Source organism: Felis catus, chromosome B1 (genome assembly GCF_018350175.1).
Source record: "Felis catus isolate Fca126 chromosome B1, F.catus_Fca126_mat1.0, whole genome shotgun sequence".
Taxonomy (NCBI): domain Eukaryota; kingdom Metazoa; phylum Chordata; class Mammalia; order Carnivora; family Felidae; genus Felis; species Felis catus.
The window spans coordinates 194,701,313-194,721,754 of record NC_058371.1 but is presented as its reverse complement, the minus strand read 5'-3'; positions in this window follow the sequence as shown (position 1 = coordinate 194,721,754).

The following is a 20,442-nucleotide window of genomic DNA, read 5'->3' as shown; positions in this document are numbered from 1 at the left end:
GCATGTGAGCCTCACACCAGCTGATCTCAGGTTGCAGACAAGAGTAAGAAAGGCAGGTCCTGGCTCTCGCTTTGACACACTGCTACCTTGGTGCAAAACCAGAGGCATGTCCATCAAGCCCAGGGGCATTCCATTTTCTCAATTTCACCAACCAGATAGCTTATCTGGGGCTGGAAAGATGAGCAGCTATTTTACCAATACTTTAAAAAGAGTAGGTATTTCTATTTTATGACTAAGTAATAGTAAAAGAAAAGGCAAAAAATGATTTCTTGTAAAGTGATATTTGGGGGATCTAAACTTTCAGAATTGTGTTTGTATGTTCATGCACTCATTTTGTGGGCTCTTACACGTTTTCACTTTCAGTTAATACGTTCCGATACAATATATGTATATCCATGCATATGTAAACATGAAGGACATATAATGGGCATAAGCTTAATTTTTAAGGTATAACAAGCCTTAAAAGTCAGCTAGTCTAATATTATTTGAGCAATAATTGAATTTTCCTAGAAACGACTCTACCCTGGGATGCATAGGACTCTGTTTCTCCCTTTTATTCCTGTGTAAAAATTGCTGGAGCATTTTACTTTGTCATTTAAACAGATTGGTCTTGATTTTACTTCTTTAGTACCCACAGAATAAGTGACTTTCCATATGACAATCCATCAGTTCTTATACACACACACACATACACACACACACACACACATTCATATATACTATTATGTATGTACTAGGCTCTAGTTTCTGCAACATAATTCTTGCCAAGAATGACCAATTAATACCCATTCTTTTTTTATCTCTATAAGGTGAAAGGGAGAATATAACAGAGACCTCTTCAATTAAGAAAAAACTGCATGCTTTCTCTCTCTCAGAGAAAAGGGTTAAGTTATCTTAGAAAGTGACTTCTTATTGTCCCTTCACAAGCCAACCTCCTTACTAATGAGGTCTCATTAATGGTATAAAAATATCCTTTTTGCACAATTTCTTTCATTAAGTGTAGAAATTAAATTAAATGCACTCATTAATGTCATTGGGAGTACGAGGATATTTCTCATACTAAATCTGTATGGGACATAATGTGCATGAGTTTAGGATAAATGGGTATAAGGGGAAACATCAATCCCCAAACCCCCAAACTGAATGATAATTTATCTTGTACATGACATGATATCCAATTAATTTTTTAGATTAATTTAGATCAGTCTTCAGTTGTATGACTTTATGTGGGACAAAGGCAAACTCGAGCCTAACACTTGGAAAAACTCAAGTGGGATTTCAAAGAGATTTGAGTTCAGGGGCTTGGTCTGGTTTAGTATCATGTCCTTAGTGTCTAGCACATTGTCTAAGACATAGCAGGTACTCAATAGATAGAAACCATCAAGTGAAAGGCACTTGAAGTCCTTTCATGTGGGAGGAATCAAATGAGTGGAGAAAATTGTCTTTGGTCAGAGAAGATTTAGAGAGAACATGGTAAGGGCCTTTAAGTAACTAAAGTCCTGTTCTTTGGGAAAGAGATTATTTATGTCATTCAAAATATACTCAGCAAATGTTTTAACAAGGAATTTCAAGTGATAAACACTGTGGTTGGTGAAATACGGATGACACTATATTTATACATATATACATGTATAACATATATATTTATATACATACACATATACACACAAGCATTTATATGTATTTGCAATGTAAATATATATGTGTATGTGCACTTCATATTTATACATGTGTACTTACAGGGTTATACATATTTCACCAACTGCAGTGTTTGTGATGTGAAATTCAAATTCCATTTGAAAATCCAGATTCCATCTAGATATATATATTTACACACACACGCACTTATATATATTTGATTGAAGATGGTTCTTTGCTCTCTAAAGGTAGTAGAGAATGTATTAGACTTTGGTTGATTTCAACTTGTGAAACCATGACTAAAGATTAGAAGCTACAGAAAATGAGGTGGAGACTTCGTGAAAATGATAAACTTTGTCATTTCTCCATAACCATCTTCTGTTTGCCTAGAAGGCTCTTCACCTTCATCTTCTTTCCTCAAACCAAACCCCTCCTATCAATCTGTCTGGAAAAAAGTGGTTCTTCTCCTTCAAGACTCCAGCCGATGGTCATCTCTTCTGCAAAGCCTTCCCTGACTTTCTAAGAGTATCGCCAAGATCCCAGGTGTCTTACACGCTTCCTTCCTTACACACTATCTTGGGTCATCATGGTTTGCACGTCTCTTTCTCCTACCAGACAGAGCTTCTGGGACCTGGCCATACTGCCTGAGCCTGTCAAGGCACTGGTTAAAAACAATGCCCAATAATATATCTTTTGACAGAATAATAACTGAATGGATGGCTGCTTGAAAGGGATAGTGTCAGACAGTTGAAAGGAGAGAGAGAGAGAGAGAGAGAGAGAGAGAGAGAGAGAGAGAGAGTAAGACAATGTGGCACTGGCTGCAAGGCTTCCTAGAATCTGGTCTCAGCAGTCACACATGGCCACGCTGACCTGTGGCTTGCATTCTATTGCTCATAAGCTAGTCCCAGGACTAACTGTATTCTAGGCAAGAGGACCACAGAAGGGTACGACTGCTGGAGGCATGAGTCACTGGAGGGTCCACTTTGGAGGCAAGTTACCACATTTTCATCATCTGTAATTGAAAGAAGTACACCCGATGTCTGAATTGTACCCGATGGTCTGAGACCATTTTTTCTTGCTCCTAAAATTGTCTTGTTTAACTCTTCTAGAGGATTATGAAACTTTGTTTTTTACTTTTATCTATATCTCTACCTTGATCTTACATAGATGATCTGCCCTTCCCTCATCTATCGAGTTCAGTGGTTAGAAACTTTTTTGTAGAGGCCAGACAGTAAATATTTTATGCTTTGTGGGTCATAGGGTTTCTCTGTTGCAATTTCTCAACTCTACTGGTAGCACAAAAGCACTATAGACAATGTATACACGAATGGGCATGGCTGTATTCCAATAAGACTATAAACAAAACATGTGCAGGGCTGGATTTGGTCCATAGGCTGCAGCTTTCCAACGTCTCAAGTAGTCTAGCATGGGGTAGCTTCCACTCAAATGCCAAGACACATATTTTTCCACCTGTCACCACAACGACAAAACCCTAACAGGAGAAAAACAAAACCAACAAACCTTTTCCCAATGCCAGTTGGTGACAATTCACTATTTTAAAATATGACTTTTATATACAAAATCTAAGCTGCTATAAGCACACAGTCAAAGGCACTGCTGATAATGGATATTTTGTGCTGAGCAGCACTATAAATAATAGGATAATGATGACATTATTTCATATCCACTATTTCTCCAGTATTTTTTGTTTCTAATTTATCTTCCATAAGATTTGAAGATAGAGTCAAAGTACTATCTGAAAGTGACATGATCCTAAGAGTGTTGCCAGCTGCCATGGCAAGCTGACAATGCCTTTTGAGCAACTTGGAGCCCCAGGTTTTGAGGGGCTATACAAAAGTCATTTTTTAATGAAATAGAAGCTCTACACCCTATAAATCAATTTTAATGAAATATGCATTTGTTTTCCTCAGGTTCTAATCTTGAAATAGGTTCAGATTCTAGTCCAAGAGGAAGACAGATTGAATGCACTAACAACACAAAGTCAGTGTGAAATCTTTTCCACTTGAGCTCCTTCTGGAGCTTAATGTCCTGAAAGATTTTAGTATTTCTTCTCTCTGTCCTGTTGCCTGACTATGCTCTGCAGGCTCAGGTTTACACAATGTACAGTGCATGTCTGTGATTTTCCTTTTTTAAAAAAAAATATTTATTTTTGAGAGAGAAAGCATGAGTGGAGGAGGAGCGGACTGGTGGCGGGGGACAGAGGATCTGAAGCGGGATCTGAGATGACAGCAGCAAGCCCGGTGCAGGGCTTGAACCCATGAACCATGAGATCATGACCTGAGCTGAAGTCAGATACTGAACTGACTGAGCCACCCAGTCATCCCAGGCCTGTGATTTTCTGAGGACATTTGAAAGGTAGTAAGTATTTTGTGACATAGGGTATCTTGTGGGATGTAAAGAAATTGATACTCTTTCCTGAAAAATGGTTCTATAACCTGGTATACCTAATTCTTAGGATGATATACCGAGTGTCCTAAATATCTTCAATGCAGAGTTAAAAGAACAGATTGTTGGATTTTGGAAAGGCTACATTAGTTATCTTCATTTATTCGTTGTTATGCCCCATGTCTAATCCTGTCTCTGTATTTACAGTTTTTTTTTTTTCTGGAGGTTCTTGTTTATCTGCTCAAGTAGATCCTACAGAGAGAGAATCTTAGATGCCTACTGATAGCTGTAGAGAACAAAAAACAAAATAAAACAAAATGATGATATAATTCTACAAAACTAAAAATAAATAACATTAGCCCCTACATTTGTGGAGAACATGCGTAGTGACGGGAATGGGGGGTCTGGAAAGCCCATGCCCCATCCTAGAACAAGAGGATACACTACTTAGTTGAGCCAATCTACCATATGCCGGGCGCAGACCCAGGGATTCCATTTCTTCTGAGTGTGAAAAAGAAACCATAGCTTCCAATTTTAATGTAAAAGCTTCTGATTGTTTAATCAATATTTTAAAAAACAACTTGTGGGCCAAATATTACAATTTTGCAGGCCGGACTTACATCCTGGGCCATTGGTTTGGGACCTCTGTTGAAGATCCATGAGGAATAGTGTCTCATCTGGTATCTTGCTTGTTTTTGTTTGTTTGTTTTCATGCTGCATCATAGTGAGTAGAACACGGAAGATGCTCAATAAATATTTTTTTAAAGAAATTTTTTAACATTTATTTTATTTTTGAGACAGAGACAGAGCATGAACGGGGGAGGGTCAGAGAGAGAGGGAGACACAGAATCTGAAACAGGCTCTAGGCTCTGAGCTGTCAGCACAGAGCCCGACGCAGGGCTCGAACCCACGGACCGCGAGATCATGACCTGAGCCGAAGTCAGACGCTTAACTGACTGAGCCACCCAGGCGCCCCAATGCTCAATCAATATTTATGGAATCAATAAACAGACAAGTAACTTGTGATTGTGAAGGGACGTCTGTATAAAGCTTGGTCTTAAGGGAAGCCAGAATATTAATTTCCGTATCAGTTACTATTTGCTGCATAACAAATATTCCAAAACTAGGTGCTTGAAGAGAAGGAATTATTTCTTCACAATTCTGTGAGATGGTAAATTGGTCATGGCTCAGCTGGGACATTTTAGTTCAGCTCCATGTGATATTTGATGGGATCATTCATGCCTTTGTCGTCAGATGGCAGGTTGCCTGAGAGCTAGCCACTCTGGGGTACCCTCACTCACATGGTTGGAGCTATTAGCTGCTGAGCATCCATGTGGACTCCCCCACATATCACAATTTCTTTATTGTATCTGGGTTTCAAAAATGCAAATCCCAATGTGGGAACATTTATCTAGCTTCCGTTAGTTTTACAAGTGTCGGTCTTCCATGGGCCAAAGCAAATCACATGGCTAAGTACTGAGTCAGTGTGGGAGGGGATTGTCCAAGACGTAAATACAAGATGTATTTAGTTGGGGGTAGTTAATATATCGATACACTATAATATGTAAAGATTTTTAAAAAATATTACTCTGTGTACAATAAGTATATATATTTTTAAGGACTTAGGAGCTCAACTTCTCTCTAGGCTAAAAAGAAACTCAACTTAAATGTCATCTCCCCCTCTCCCAACTCTGAGGTAACCCTACTCTGAAGGTCAGGAAACAGTATGTGGTATGTCTGCTTTTCTCCTCCAAACAGAGCATCAGCACTATCTTCCCATTCAAGTGGCCATATGACGCTAAGCTTTGTTGTGATGCTGATGTCAATGTTGTTTTTCATTTAATCTAAGATGTTGTACTCTATGAACAGAAATAAGACCTCCAACTTATTTTACATAGGTCACTGAACAGCCAGACGATAGTAATGACTTATTACTGACCTCATCAGAGAAGACTTGAACCAGTGAACTACAGGTGAAGGGTTCTCTATCCCATTAGCCTGAGTTCATTTCATTCCTCTTGGAGAAGACTTCAGTTCTAAGCAGTGTTTGTCGCCTCACATCAGCCACATTAAATACATGTATTTTTTTTTATGAAAGCAAAAATAAGTCTATAAGTGTTCCCTTTTCCCAGCATGTTGGAGAAGCCAGTGTTGAGCTGACCATGGGTCAAATTAACCCTGGAATAGAGGGTTATGAGAGGTAAGGACAATGACCATCACATATTTATGTGTGTCAATTAATTAATACACAATGATTGACTGTGTTAGATGTTAACAATACATAAATGGGAATCCATGGTTCACATTCGCAATTGTATGAAATTACATGAAGCGGTAGGCTATAGAGAACAGAATAGGTGTTCTGCAATGGGAATCAGGGCATCTGGGTTGTATTACTGACTTTTCAGTAAATCACTGTTGGACTGTAATTAATTTCACTTTTTGAGAACATTGGTTCCTTTATCTGCACAAGTGTATCTATTGGCTACCTACCACATTTTACATGTGTTCTAGGTCAATTTCACAATACTCATAACAATGACAGTTTTATTTCTGCCTCATAGATAAATTGAGGCTCAGAAATATTTAAAATGTGATAGGATAGCACTCAGCTAATAAGTAGCAAAACTAGTATTTGAAATTATACTTGATCTTGATCTAAAGTCTACTGTTCATTACACCAGCATGTCTCTTCTCCATTGGTTGAAGACCATCCTAGGACACTACTGTATTTTACTTGCTCTCGTCACCTCTTTAACTTGTTCCATGGTCAGCACAAATGGCCATGTCTGATCTAGGTCTGTCTTGGAAACATTGTTCCTCCACAAAGGTGATCGGATGAGAGATTTTTCATTTCATACCAGTACCACAATATTAGCCAGTATAGGGTAGGTAGTGCTGCAGAAACACTAATCTCTCCCCCATCATCTCAGTGTCTTACCACTATAAAAGTTAAGTTTTTGCTCAGAACCCATGATTCACATGGGTTGATAGTGGCTTTTGGTTCAAAGAATTACAAAAGCTCTATTATCTTGAAACTGCCCCAAGTAGAATCTATGGTTTTTCAATCAGAGAAAGAGACTAGAGAATTATGCAAATGGGTGGCTAGGTCTCTGCTCAGAAGTGACACTTGTCATTTATGATCATATTTTAGTTACTGAAACTATTCTCATGTTCTAACAAGCTGCAAGGTAGCTGAGAAATACTATCCTCTCTGTGCCTAGAAGGGGAAACAAAATAAATGCTGGTGAATAATAATATTTGAGAATTCTAGTGCATCAGTTCCTTTGAGACTAGGACTTTAAGTCCTGGTTTCTCTTTCTTCCCAGGGCAGGAGCCCTGTAAACAGAACCTTGCTCTGTGTGCCAATCTAGCTATCCAACTTTCTTACAAATTAAATTCATTTTCGTTTACCTTGTCTTATTTGCAAGATTATATAATTGGAATGATTATCCTATCCCTGGACTTAACATTATCTTTACTCTGTATTACAATTGGTGATCGGAAAAACTGAGGCCTCTTCTCCTTCTAACATTAGGAGAGAGCATACCAGTGAAGATTTTTTTGGTTGAAGGTGGCAAGTAACAAGGCTGAATTTTTTCTTAATGGCATTTATACATTTACAGATAATAGAAGAGTAGGTGTGACCTTGAGTGTGTGAGATAAAGGGACTTGAATAATGTAATTCTGGATTTGTTACTTTCTCTCCATTTCTTAGCTTTGCTTCCTTTTGAGGTTGCAAAATGGCTGCCAGAAGCACTTAGGGCAACATGCGTCCAAGTTCACCCCCGGTGAGAAATGGCAAAACTTTTCTCAGTTGGATCCTGTGAAAATCCTGAAGTTAATTCTCTTTGGATGACATTTATCACGTTATAAGAAAGATACTATACTTGTCATATCTGCCAACATTCTCATCCTCTAATCTCTGCCCTCTTGCAAATGGAGACTGGAAAACAAAATTCTTTATTTTGGCATGGGTTGGATATGTAAAGCTGGCACTCAGCATCTAGTCTCACCTCCTTCTATTGTGTCTTTGTGTCTTTTTTTTTTTAAATCCCATAGCCTGAAAAATTAAAAACTACATTTCCAAGATTCCCTCACAGCTAGGATTCTCATGCAAGTTACAGCTTTACCAATCACATGTATATACCTAATATTTGGAAAGCAAAAGTCAGTTAGAGACTATTTTTTTTTCCTACTGCTCTAGGGTGTTTTCTGAAGGTATCATTTCCCTCCTCATGCTCTTTGTTTTCAATATCCTGCTTTGGAACCAGCAAGAAAAATTTGCAAGAGGCAGTGGCCAAACTCCACAACCTGTTGATGCCCCATGAGCAGCTTTGTGGATGTGAGAAGGCAATTGCAATGTTGGTCATGGTTGTGACTGATCCTGGTTTTCTGACCACTCTTTGTGACTGAGATGATTTGTGCTTTAACTTATGGCTCCGGTGGACACATGTAAATTCTACATGGGCCAATATATAATCTGTACAGTCACAGGTAACAGCAAACAAATAAATTTAAAAAATGACTGTACAGAGGAAGGGCAGCATTTCCTCATGTAACACGGTGACTAAGTACACAGGCTTAGTGATACAGATTCAAGTTCAAGTCCCAGGTCTACCATTAAGTTGTATACATGTGTCAAGTTGCTGAAAATTTATCAATTTTGGTTTCCTTCTCTGAAAAAATGAGCATAGTGCTATAAATGTTGGAAATGTGTAGAAAAGATGAAAGAAAACAATGTATGTGATACACTGTCCTCTAAGTCAACTGAAAAAACAAAAAAACACTCACTTGTATCTTGCCCAGCTGCTTCCATGCTTTTGACCTACCGACTCACCTGTGGGCAGGTAACACCAGGTACTGATATCATCTGTAAGGAAAGGCTTTCCCTTGCTTTTCTGGCTCTCTGTCCTAATCAGGCAGTGTTCCCTTTTCTCTTTAGTGCCATATTGCTGCTTTCCCAAGTCTAGAGTCTCATTTGGACAGTGTTTTTCCTGCAAACATTTCATGGAATTGAAATACCTTTCTTTTGAGTGACATTTCCAGGAACACTCTCCCTGGGAGCTATTTACCCCATAATTTGGATGCTTCTATAATTTGGAGCTCTTGCCCACCCTTCAGGGAACGGTGTGCTGTTTTCAGAACAGGTTATTATCCGAGGGGGAAACCTGCTTATCCCATGATTTCAGAGCATTCTGGCTCGCTGGTTCTGAGGATAATTCTTTCCTGGTCATTTCATCCCCAGCCCTTAGCTTTGGGCAAGGCAATCACATTTTGTTACCTTTATCCATTTGGAAGTTTCTTGCTATTTCAATTTATTTGAGCCTATTTAAACAACAGTAAAAAGGAAAACTCTTCCATATAAATTTAATTCCAATTACTCTGACTCCTTTGCCATCTTCTGGTTATAATTTAAAGCTTTTTCCAAATGGCATGTTTAAAAGGTGATAATTCACTTGACAGCTGGAGAAACTGGGATCATTAAAGGCAGACATAATTAACATTATTTTTAATGCACCCTGGCTATTCTCTGTGTTTCCAGAATGCTAGCAGTGCTCTTTGACGTCTTGCAGCGTCCCTTCCTTACTGCATGGCTGAGGATTTATTTATTCATTTATTCAATAAACAGTCACTGGGCATCTGCTATCTTCCAGGCCCTGTGCTAAGTACCGGGGACAAAAATATGAATAAGACACAGTGTCACCTCTCTTCTCGCTTCTTGGAACCAGGTTAGATATAAGAACACAGAAGGAAAAGAATGACAGGAAGGAAAAGAGAGGTTATGCAATTAGAAAGAGAGGGAATAAAAAATAAAAAAAAAAAACAAACAGATGGTGAAAGAGGAAGACAGAATCGAAGGGGTTCGGAGAGGCGGAAGAGGAGAAACATTGAGAGAAGAGGAAAAAAATCAAGCAAAAGAGGTGGCAGCAGAAAGAAAATATAAAAGTTTTAAAATGTGGGAACATGGAAATTTATAGACTGCTATTCTCATATGCGTGCCTGTAATTTTCTGCATTTTCTGTAACTCAAGCAACTTGGTAATAAGCCCTCTGGTTCCACTGATGTCAGCAAAAAATTGCAATCTTATCATTTGAAGGTTATCTGTCTCTTCTGGTTTAAATCATAGACTCTCTTCAGGTTAATTCTGTCTATTCACAGCTTTTTCTACCTTCCTCCTCCTTCTCCTTCTCCTAGCATAGGAAGCTGGGCATCATGGATGCACATCTCTTATCTGAATCCCTGTTTCTGGACACCTGCTGGCTCTGCTGGTGATAAAAGTGGTGTCTTGTGTCCTAGTGATGGCCTCCGTCCCCTGTGGTAGACAGAGCAATGGCTCTCCCAAAGGTGTCCACCTCCCAGTCCTCAGAGCCTGTGACCATGTTACCTCACATGGCAGGAGGAGTTAAGGTTGCATGTGGAATAAAGGCTGCTAATTACCTGACCTTGAGATGTTGCAGGAGATGATCCTGAATTACTTGGGTGGGCTTCATATAATCAAGAGAGTCTTTAAAATGGAAGGAGGCAGAAACAGTGTCTGTAGGAGATGTCATCTTGGAAGATGATCTTAGAAACCGGAAGAAGAACCTCCGCCCCCATTCTGCCTAAACCAGCCATTGAACCATTCCAACTTTCCTGAGGCCATGTAAGCACAGGATCTCAGCAAGGGGTTCCCTTGAGCATTTCAAAAGGGAGGAGGGCAAAATCCCTCTCTCCTTCCAGACTCTTTCTCAAAGCAAGACTTTCTGACATCTTGGGCAAGGCTCAGAATTTATCACTAGTGGGGCCATCTCAGGGAGCAGGCAGCAACCTCTAGCTGTGGATCCTCTGACTCCACAAACATGCCTACCATGCCCAGAGGGGTGTTACTCTTCTGTGTACAAGGAATTGCCTTGGTGAAAATCTTCCTTCTCTCCCATTGTATGGTAAGATTCTGTTCTTCATGAGCCAGCCTGTGGTCCATGAAATTTAAAAGAAAGCTTTTGAGGTTTAGAAAACTCTGTTGTCTTTCAGAAGAGTCTAGCTCTTTTAAGCAAAAAGCGCTGTTAATACAGTGTTGGTCCTTGAATGCATTTCAGGAGCTTGGTTTTAAAAGCAAAATACTGGGGCGCCTGGGTGGCGCAGTCGGTTAAGCGTCTGACTTCAGCCAGGTCACGATCTCGCGGTCCAGGAGTTCGAGCCCCGCATCAGGCTCTGGGCTGATGATGGCTCAGAGCCTGGAGCCTGTTTCCGATTCTGTGTCTCCCTCTCTCTCTCTGCCCCTCCCCCGTTCATGCTCTGTCTCTCTCTGTCCCCAAAATAAATAAACGTTGAAAAAAAAAATAAAAGCAAAATACTAAATAAGTCTCCCTTTAAAAAAATGTTTATTTTTTGAGAAAGAGGTGCATATGCTTGCCAGGGAGGGGCAGAGAGAGGGCGGGGGACAGAGGATCTGAGGCGGACTCTGGACTGACAGCAGATAGCCCAATGTGGGGTTTGAACTCATGAACCATGAGACAATGACCTGACTCGAAGTCAGATGCTTAACGGACTGGGCCAAGTCACTTTTTCTTATCTAGGTTTTCCGCTTCCCTGAAGCAACAATACCCTCTGTTTCAGTAGATGGGGCTGAGGAACAGTAAGATTTTCAAAGACTAAAAACCACGCTTAATAATCTTTTAAATATTACCAGGCTATAAAAGAACAAGAGAAGGAACTAGCTAGAGGAAGAACAATGGGGAGAAGCAAAAAGTGAGGGAAATGAAGGATACAGGGGGAGGAAAGGGAGCTGAGACAACCACGTGGAAAATATGAATAAACAAAATTGATCGTCCTTAAGTTTCTTTGCAGGTAACGTTTCACCCATTCTCTGGAGATGATAGGTACCCACTCACACCTCAGACGGTCCCTGAGAGGAGTTCTCCCGCACCTTTTAGGATTTGGTGCTCTCTTGTCCCCTTTCCTTTCCACAGGGCTTCCTGGCCCTGGAGACTCGGGACTGTCCCCTCCTGTGTTGGCAAAGACTTTCTGTCTCTATCTGTCAGGTGAGCCGAGCCCAGGCGCCCACCTGGGCGTCCGGAAACTGCAGTGCTCACCCCCTGGTTCTGTAATATTCTGCTAGCAGCTACTTTACTTGCCTTCTAGAGACTCAGGTTTTCCATCTGCGAAATGGGGCTGTGTTAGACATAAGAGTCACGGTTTCCAAACAGGTGCGCGGTAATCGATGATACCACGTGTATTTTCTCTACTCCATTCGGAACCATTGTGTGTGTGACAGCAAGATTCACACTGCCTCCTCCTAGCCTCGTAACTCGGAGTCTCCACCCCTGACTGTACTCTTGTCCTCTCATTGCTATCACTCTGCGGACAAGTTTTTTTTTTTTTAAATTAAAGACTAAAATAATAAATACATAAAATAAGCAGCTGCCAAGCTGACCCAGGTTAATGGCGCCCCAGTGTTACTAAGCCCAAGGGATTAACCGAGCCTTCCGGTGGCTTCTGCCAGAGGGACCTGCAAAACACCTCTCTCCCTCCCTTTACTCATTCTGTAGTTCAACAGAGGCGATTCCACACCACTTTTCACCAAGTATGCACAAGCGCGGATACACGCATATCCTCTCCCTTGCTCCCCTCCCCTCCTGCATGCTCCTTTCTGCACCTGTAGGAACACAGTCGGACATAGTGTCACACGCACAAACCGAGTCTCAGCATTCCGTTACCTGCCACCCCTTTCCTTCCTTTCGGTGAAATATGTAAGGGATTTTGCACACGTCTTTCCGCACGCGTTTTCTAAAACCTCAGCGAGGTCTCTTCTGCCCTTCTTTGCATCCTCTTTCTCCACTGCCTTCTCTTCCGCCCCTGCCTCAGGACTGAGACCCTCTGTGACACACATGTGTGTCCCGCACACGTGGTGACACACACATGGTTATGAGCACTGCGTTATGTTCACGGCGGGAGGCAGACGTTTGGAGACATTTTGAGGCCTCAGCTTTGAAGTCTGGATTTTATCCTGGGAGTGGAGGTTGTTCTGTCAATGGAAGGGAAACAGAGGAGAAAAGTGATCTGATTGGTGTTTTATAAAATCATTTTGTCAGCTGGCAGGCTCCTGGACTGAAGCGGGGATATTATTGGAGTCAGAGAGACCTGATAATGGCAATGATGAGAACCCATCTCAAGTCTGGATGGTAGCTGTGCAGAGGTGGGGCCAGTTCAGGGACCGAGTTAGGGGACGTGATAGAGATATTCATCTCGGCTCCACCCTGGTGACAAAAGCAGCCAAAATAGGTGTGTGAGCGCAGACAGTGTGTAGTTGTAAGTATGAGAAACGCGCTCTAAGTGTTAAGTTGTTCCTGGGACTTATGCAGCTTGGCTTCCTAGGATAATGGTTGCAAGGCTGAAAATTAGTCTGTGTGTCTCTGATAAAGCTGAAAATGGGAAGGGACAATGATGGATTGCGAGCTCACATTTTCAATCTGGCTGCAAAGAGCTTTACTTTTTTCCCCCTACATCTGACCAAAACTATTTATTATTCTGAAGATGAAAAGCATCTATCAGTATGTTGAGAATGATCTCCTGGAGAATTCTGGAACGGTCTTAGATGAAGTTTCTCAAGATCAACTGAATATGCACTGTAACTTAATGACACAGAAAAGCACGGATATAGGAAACGTGAAGGTCAAACTATAAAAACCATAGACATAGGGGCACCTGGGTGGTTCAGCCGGTTAAGTGTCCGGCTCTAAATTTTGGCTCAGGTTATGATCTCATGGTTCATGAGTTCCAGCACTGTGTTGGGCTCTGTGCTCACAGTGTGGAGCCTGCTTGGGATTCTCTCTCTTCCCCTTTCTCTGTCCCACCCCTGCTTACACCCTCTCTCTCAAAATAAATAAACATTAAAAACACATATAAATAATGGTTGACATGACAATTCTCATAAAGCTAATAGGTAAAAACTTTTTAACTTCAGGTGCTGGGCTACAGAGGTGTTTCAAAAAACAGGAAACAGATATTTTACCTCCTAAATAGAAAGATAGAATTTCCCAGCAGCATTTTGCCTGAACAATCACATTAGTCTACCCATGACAAGAAAGCACTTCAGTGTCACCTTCATCATCAGGATGGCAAACTTTCAGAGACTAGATCAGAAACTCCCAGTGGTTCAAAGCTTCCTATTTTGCACAAGTTTCTGTAACAACAATAAGAGATACAAATAGAACAATAGATATTGAGTTATGTTTGTGCACGAAAATTCGTCTCTACATGCTTCAAAGAGAGCAATCTGTGAGGAGTAGACAGGGACACCAAGAACTCTGCTCACGGCATGACCTAGACCCTGTCTAAGGAAGGAAGAGAAGGTGTTAGGCAAGGTGGTCACTCCCTGAGACTCCTGGCTAATGTCTTCAGTGTCCGGGAAAAGAACAGCTAGGAATTAATCAGACTCCTCAGTTGCAGTCACGCATGTTCAGAAGTTATAGGGTACCTGAGATATGTGGATTTAAGAGGACTGTGATTTTCATACCTACACATCATAAATATTGTCTTTTTTTTTGAGTTGTCATTGGTCTTTGTTTTAAATATTAAATTTGTTGTCAAATTGGTTTCCATACAACACCCAGTGCTCATTCCAACAGGTGCCCTCCTCAATGCCCATCACCCACTTTCCCCTCCCTCCCACCCCCATGAACCCTCAGTTTATTCTCAGTTTTTAAGAGTCTCTTATGGTTTGGTTCTCTCCCTCTGTAACTTTTTCTTTTTTCCTTCATTCCTGGGCTGCAGGGCTGGTTCAACATTCGCAAATCAATCAATGTGATACATCACACTAATAAAAGAAAAGATAAGAACCATATGAACCTGTCAATCGATGCAGAAAAGCATCTGACAAAATTCGACATTCTTTCTTAATAAAAAGCCTCGAGAAAGTCGGGATAGAAGGAACATTCTTAAACATCATAAACGCCATTTATGAAAAGCCCACAGCTAATATCATCCTCCGTGGGGAAAAACCGAGAACTTTTCCCCTGAGATCAGGAACACAACAGGGATGTCCACTCTTATGTGGATCAATATTGTCTTAAATATATTTGTGTTTAAGGGCAATGACAGAACATACATTTTAGCAGTAGTGGTCTGTAGTGTGCTTGCTCTAACAACAGCCCATTGTGCATATATCTTCCCAACTTCATGTTAGATGAAGTCAGATTAGTAGCTCATAACTGGCCATAGTGGAAGCATTTTACCATTTAAATTTGCAAGTTGTATGAATCAGGGCTTTTTTTTTTTGGTTTGTGTGCCAGTTGTTATAAACATTTATTAGCGCACCAACGCATGTTAATATTTCTCAGCATAACAATCCCTCTAGAACATAGCCTAGTCTCCTGCATGTCTATTGAATGAATGGACGGGGGATAGGAGGAGAGATTTATAAAAACAGAGAGGCTCTTCAAGTTAATGTTTTAAGGAGAGAAACCTGAGTTTTGAGGAGAGCACAGGAGAAAGATATAGTTGAGAATGGAAGGTGAGAGATGTCTTCCAGGCAGAAAGAAGTCTTGGTTCAGACCAATGAAGAACTTAAGGAATTAGAAGTATCGTAAATGAGTTGAAAATGACTTGAAAGCAGAATGCACATGGACAGTGTCAGGAGATGAAGGGAAAGTGTTTATTTGACATATCTGTCAAATATGGAAGCTGTCTCCAGCTCTCCTCAGGTCCTTAGCTCAGCAAGGATGGGCAGATCAGAAGCTGGGTAAGAAGTCCCCCTGCTCCCAGTGCTGCTCTCAGGCATGAGTCTGTTTCTGGGCAATCACCCCTCATATGAACTTTTCAGTTTTATTGACTTACAGTTGATAAAAGTTGCACACATTTAAAGTATACGTCTGGAGGAGTTTGGACATGTACATGTATCCACGAACCATCTCCACAATCAAGGTTCTAAACATATCCATCACCTCCAAAAATTTCCTTGTGCTTTTTTTTTTTCTGTTTTGTATGTATGTGTGTGTAAGAACACTTGTAATGAGATCTATCTGCTTAGCATATTTTAAAGTACACAATATTGTATTGTTGACTATATGTACCAGGTTGGAGATCAGATTTCTAGAACTTACTCACCTTGCATATCTGCAACTTAAAAAAATTTTTTTTCAACGTTTATTTATTTTTGGGACAGAGAGAGACAGAGCATGAATGGGGGAGGGGCAGAGAGAGAGGGAGACACAGAATCGGAAACAGGCTCCAGGCTCTGAGCCATCAGCCCAGAGCCCGACGCGGGGCTCGAACTCACTGACCATGAGATCGTGACCTGGCTGAAGTCGGACGCTTAACCGACTGTGCCACCCAGGCGCCCCAACATATCTGCAACTTTATACACATTGAATAAGTGGGGAACCTTGGTGGCTCAGTCTAAGGTTAAGCATCCGATTCTTGATTTTGGATTAGGTCATGATCTCAAGGTCCGTGGGTCCAAGAATCCCCTGATTAGGATTCTCTCTCTCTCTCCCTCTATGCCCCTCCCTGCTCACACATGTAAACCACTCTTTCCCTCTTCTTCTCTCTGAAAACTAAATAAACATTAAAAATATGATTCTTCATTTCCTCTTCCCCATCACCTCTGGAAATCATCATTCTATTCTCTAGTTCTATAAGTTTAACTATTTTAAATCTTTTTTTAATGTTTATTTATTTTTGAGAGAGAGACAAAAAGTGCAAGGATGGGAAGGGAAGGGAGAGAGGGAGACACAGAATCTGAAAAAGTCTCTGGGCTCTGAGCTGTCAGCAAAGAGCCTGACACAGGGCTTGAACTCGTGAACCATGAAATCATGTCCTGAGCCGTAGTTGGACACTTAACCGACTGAGCCACTCAGGTGCCCCAAGTTTGACTATTTTAAATACTTCATATAAATGGAACCATGAAATACTTGTCCTTTTGTGCCTACCTCAGTCACTTAGCCTACTGTCTTCTAGATGTTGTCTATCATTAATACTGCTGCAATGAACATGGAGTCCAGATATCTCTACTAGATCCTGATTCCATTTCTTTTTAAGAAACATTTTCATTTCCAAGAAAAGAAAAATAAAGACCAGTTTTAGAAGTCTTCTCTTCCAGATGTAGTAGTCACAAAGTAACTTGATGCTGTTCAGAGTACTGTGAACTATATACCCAGGGAACAATTATTTTCTAGGTTTTCAAGTGAGCTACTCAGGGCCACACCCAGAGACTAAGATCTGACTTACAGCCACCCAGACATGTGAGTAGATGGAAACATGCCCTTGCTATTCTGGTGTTTCAGTCAAGAACTATGGATGACATAGTTGGCTGGCTGACATGCTGGCTTCTGCCAAACTGTTGAAGAAAATGGTGCATCAAACATATTTGTCCAAAGCGTTGTGGATAGTGGAAACTCTAGGGGTGAGGAGAAAAAGAAAAGCTTCAGTCCAGTCCAGAAATGGAACACTAGAGATCTTTTCATTCTACCCACCACTTTATACAATGGAGGGAAATAGAGATCCAAAAGGCAATTTCATTGGAGATATTTCCTAAATTGAGATCTGTGTCACACACATGCTCATGCACACACACACACACACACACATTTTCATTCTATCCTATATACCTGGAATGAAGTGCAGTGAAATCAATTGGATGGTGATTAATGATGGCCATTGGAGTCATAACTACCTGAATTTGAACATCCATTTGATGTCCTAGCTAGGCAACACTATGGAAATTTTATGACCTTGCTGAATCTTAGTTTCTCACTTATAAAACAAAATGAGGGATCACAGGGTTTACTTAAAAACATTGCTATAAAAATTAAATGAGATCAATAGGCAGAATTCTTAGCATAGTCTAGAGCACATGATAGAATCTTGGTGTGTGTTAACTATTATTTTTGTTGTTACTAGATAATGATGATAGCAATGGTTTTATTTTAACTTAATCTTTAGATAATGATGTTTTAACAGTTGAAATGTTTTGGCAATTGGCAAGTATTTTATTTTATTTTATTTTATTTTATTTTATTTTATTTTATTTTATTTTATTTTATTATTTTATTTTATTTTATTTTATTTTGTTTCATTAATGTTTATTTTTTGAGAGAGAGAGAGAGAGAAAGAGAGAGAAGGAGAGACAAAGTATGAGTGGGGGAAGGGCAGAGAGACAGGGAGACCCAGAATCCAAGCTGTCAGCACAGAGCCTGACATGGGGCTCGAACTCATAACCTGTGAGATCATAAACTGAGCCAAAGGTGGAAGCTCAGCCGACCGAGTCACCCAGGCACCCCAGTAAGCATTTTTAAAGACTATTTTGCAATATATATAATTTATAAGATCACAGGAGGTAATATGCTTTCAATTTATTTCAACTGATATTTGAGAGTCTCGACACTAAGCCATTAGCTTCCCTTTGAAGAAGTACTCCAATTTGATGAATAGCTTCTGGTTTTTAACCAGGTCCTCTCTGTCATTGGACTCAGGTGAAGTTTTATGGGAGGGGATGACACAGAAGGTTGCAATAAAATCTAACAAGAGTCACCTGATAATTAAACAGATTAATCACTTTGACCACCAAAGCAGTTGACCACCGTGACTACAAAGCATTAAGACTTTAGCAATTCATGATTAAAAGTCAGGAAGGTCATAAAAATCACTGTCTGTGATTGTCCCAAAGAAGACTCACTTAGGTCTGTAGTATGGACCTCCCCAAGGTGTTTGGAGTACAGTCATCCAACACTTGCTACTTACATGCACTGCAAGAAAGAGCCACGGAAAGGAAATGCAAATCTCCGGTGGTTCCAAAGAAACCATATGAATGACAAATGTCTTGTGATGTCAACCTCCAGATCTTGGGGCTGCTTTTCATGCCCATTAACTGGCCTCTTTGCTTCCACTTTTGGCCATCCCCAATCCATTCTCCACACAGAGGCTAGAGGGGTCTTTTAAAACGTGACTAGGGCTTGTTATTCCCTGCTTACAGCCATCAAATGAACTCCCATCATGCTTGAAAGTGAATCCAAACCCTTCACGTTAGCCCTTCCATGCCCAGCAGGATCTGTCTCTGCTCACCTCTCCAGCTTAATCTCAGACCTCCCCACCTTTAGCTTCAGATCCAACCCTCCCTCTCTACCTTCAAATCTCACAACCTTTGTACTAGATTGTTCTGTTCTTTCCCTTTGTGTGACTGGCTCCTGCTCATCCTTCAAATCTCAGCTTAAATGCCATATTCTCAGTAAGACTTAGGTGATTATTCCCTGGGTATTCTTCATTCCTGTTTCTTTGCTTCATGACAACTCACATTTTTAAAGTACTTTCAAATGACAAGTTTGTTTTTTGCCTGCTTGAAACAGCTCTGTGATGAAGGGACTTGGCTGGCTTTGCTTATCAACATACACCAAAGGGATTTCAATGCCTGGGGTTATTAAAAAATCCACAAGTTAATAACCATTGGTCCTAATACTATCGATAACATGCATTGAACATTTCCAAATGGGCCAGGTATTGAACTAAGCAGGGTGTGTGTCTGTTCTCATTTATTCTTCAAGTTAAGCCTTGGAAGACTATTAATATCATGCTCATTTGTTGATGAGGGGACTGAGGCATAGAGTGTCTATGTATTTAATCTGAGGTCACAGAACTGGTGCTAGAAGAGGAGGATTCAAGCCCAGGTAGAATTTGGAACCTTAATCTTTGCCTTGGTTTTGAGGGAGTGACTGCAAGATTCTTGGCCACAGCTGATCTTGCTGACTGCCTCTGGGTGTCATGTAGTGGGATCTCTCTGTTCAGTCTGAAATGGTACCTCTGCCATGATCTTTGTCACCCTGAATTAATTTCAAACAGAGCATTTCTCACAGTATTTTGATATTGGATGATTATCTGTCTCCCAGAAAGCATCTAGAATTCATTCTTGGTGGAGACTGTCCCTTTTGTTTTCTTTTTCCTTTATCCTCTCTACAATAAATATTTATATACTCTATCTAAAATTTTATTTTAGAGTATGGGAATATGACAATGGACAAGACAGATAAATTCTCTACCTCACGGAACTTATAATTGGGGGAAGGCAGATACTAATCTTGTAAACTACTTAACAAAATCATTTCATTTCATTTCATTATTTTATTTTTTACTTTTTTACCTTTTATTTATTTTTGAGAGAGAGAGAGAGTATGAGCAGGGGAGGAGCAGAGAGTGGGGGGGACAGAATCTGAAGCCAGCTCCAGGCTCTGAGTTGTCAGCACAGAGCCTGATGTGGGGCTTGAACACATGAACCATGAGATCATGACCTGAGCCAAAGATGGACGCTTAACCAACTGAGCCACTCAGATGCCCCAACAAAATTTTTAGGTAGTGACAAATTTTATGAAAACAAAAATTAAAAAAAAAACCCAATAGAATAGGATATAAAGAGGCTTGAAGAGAAGG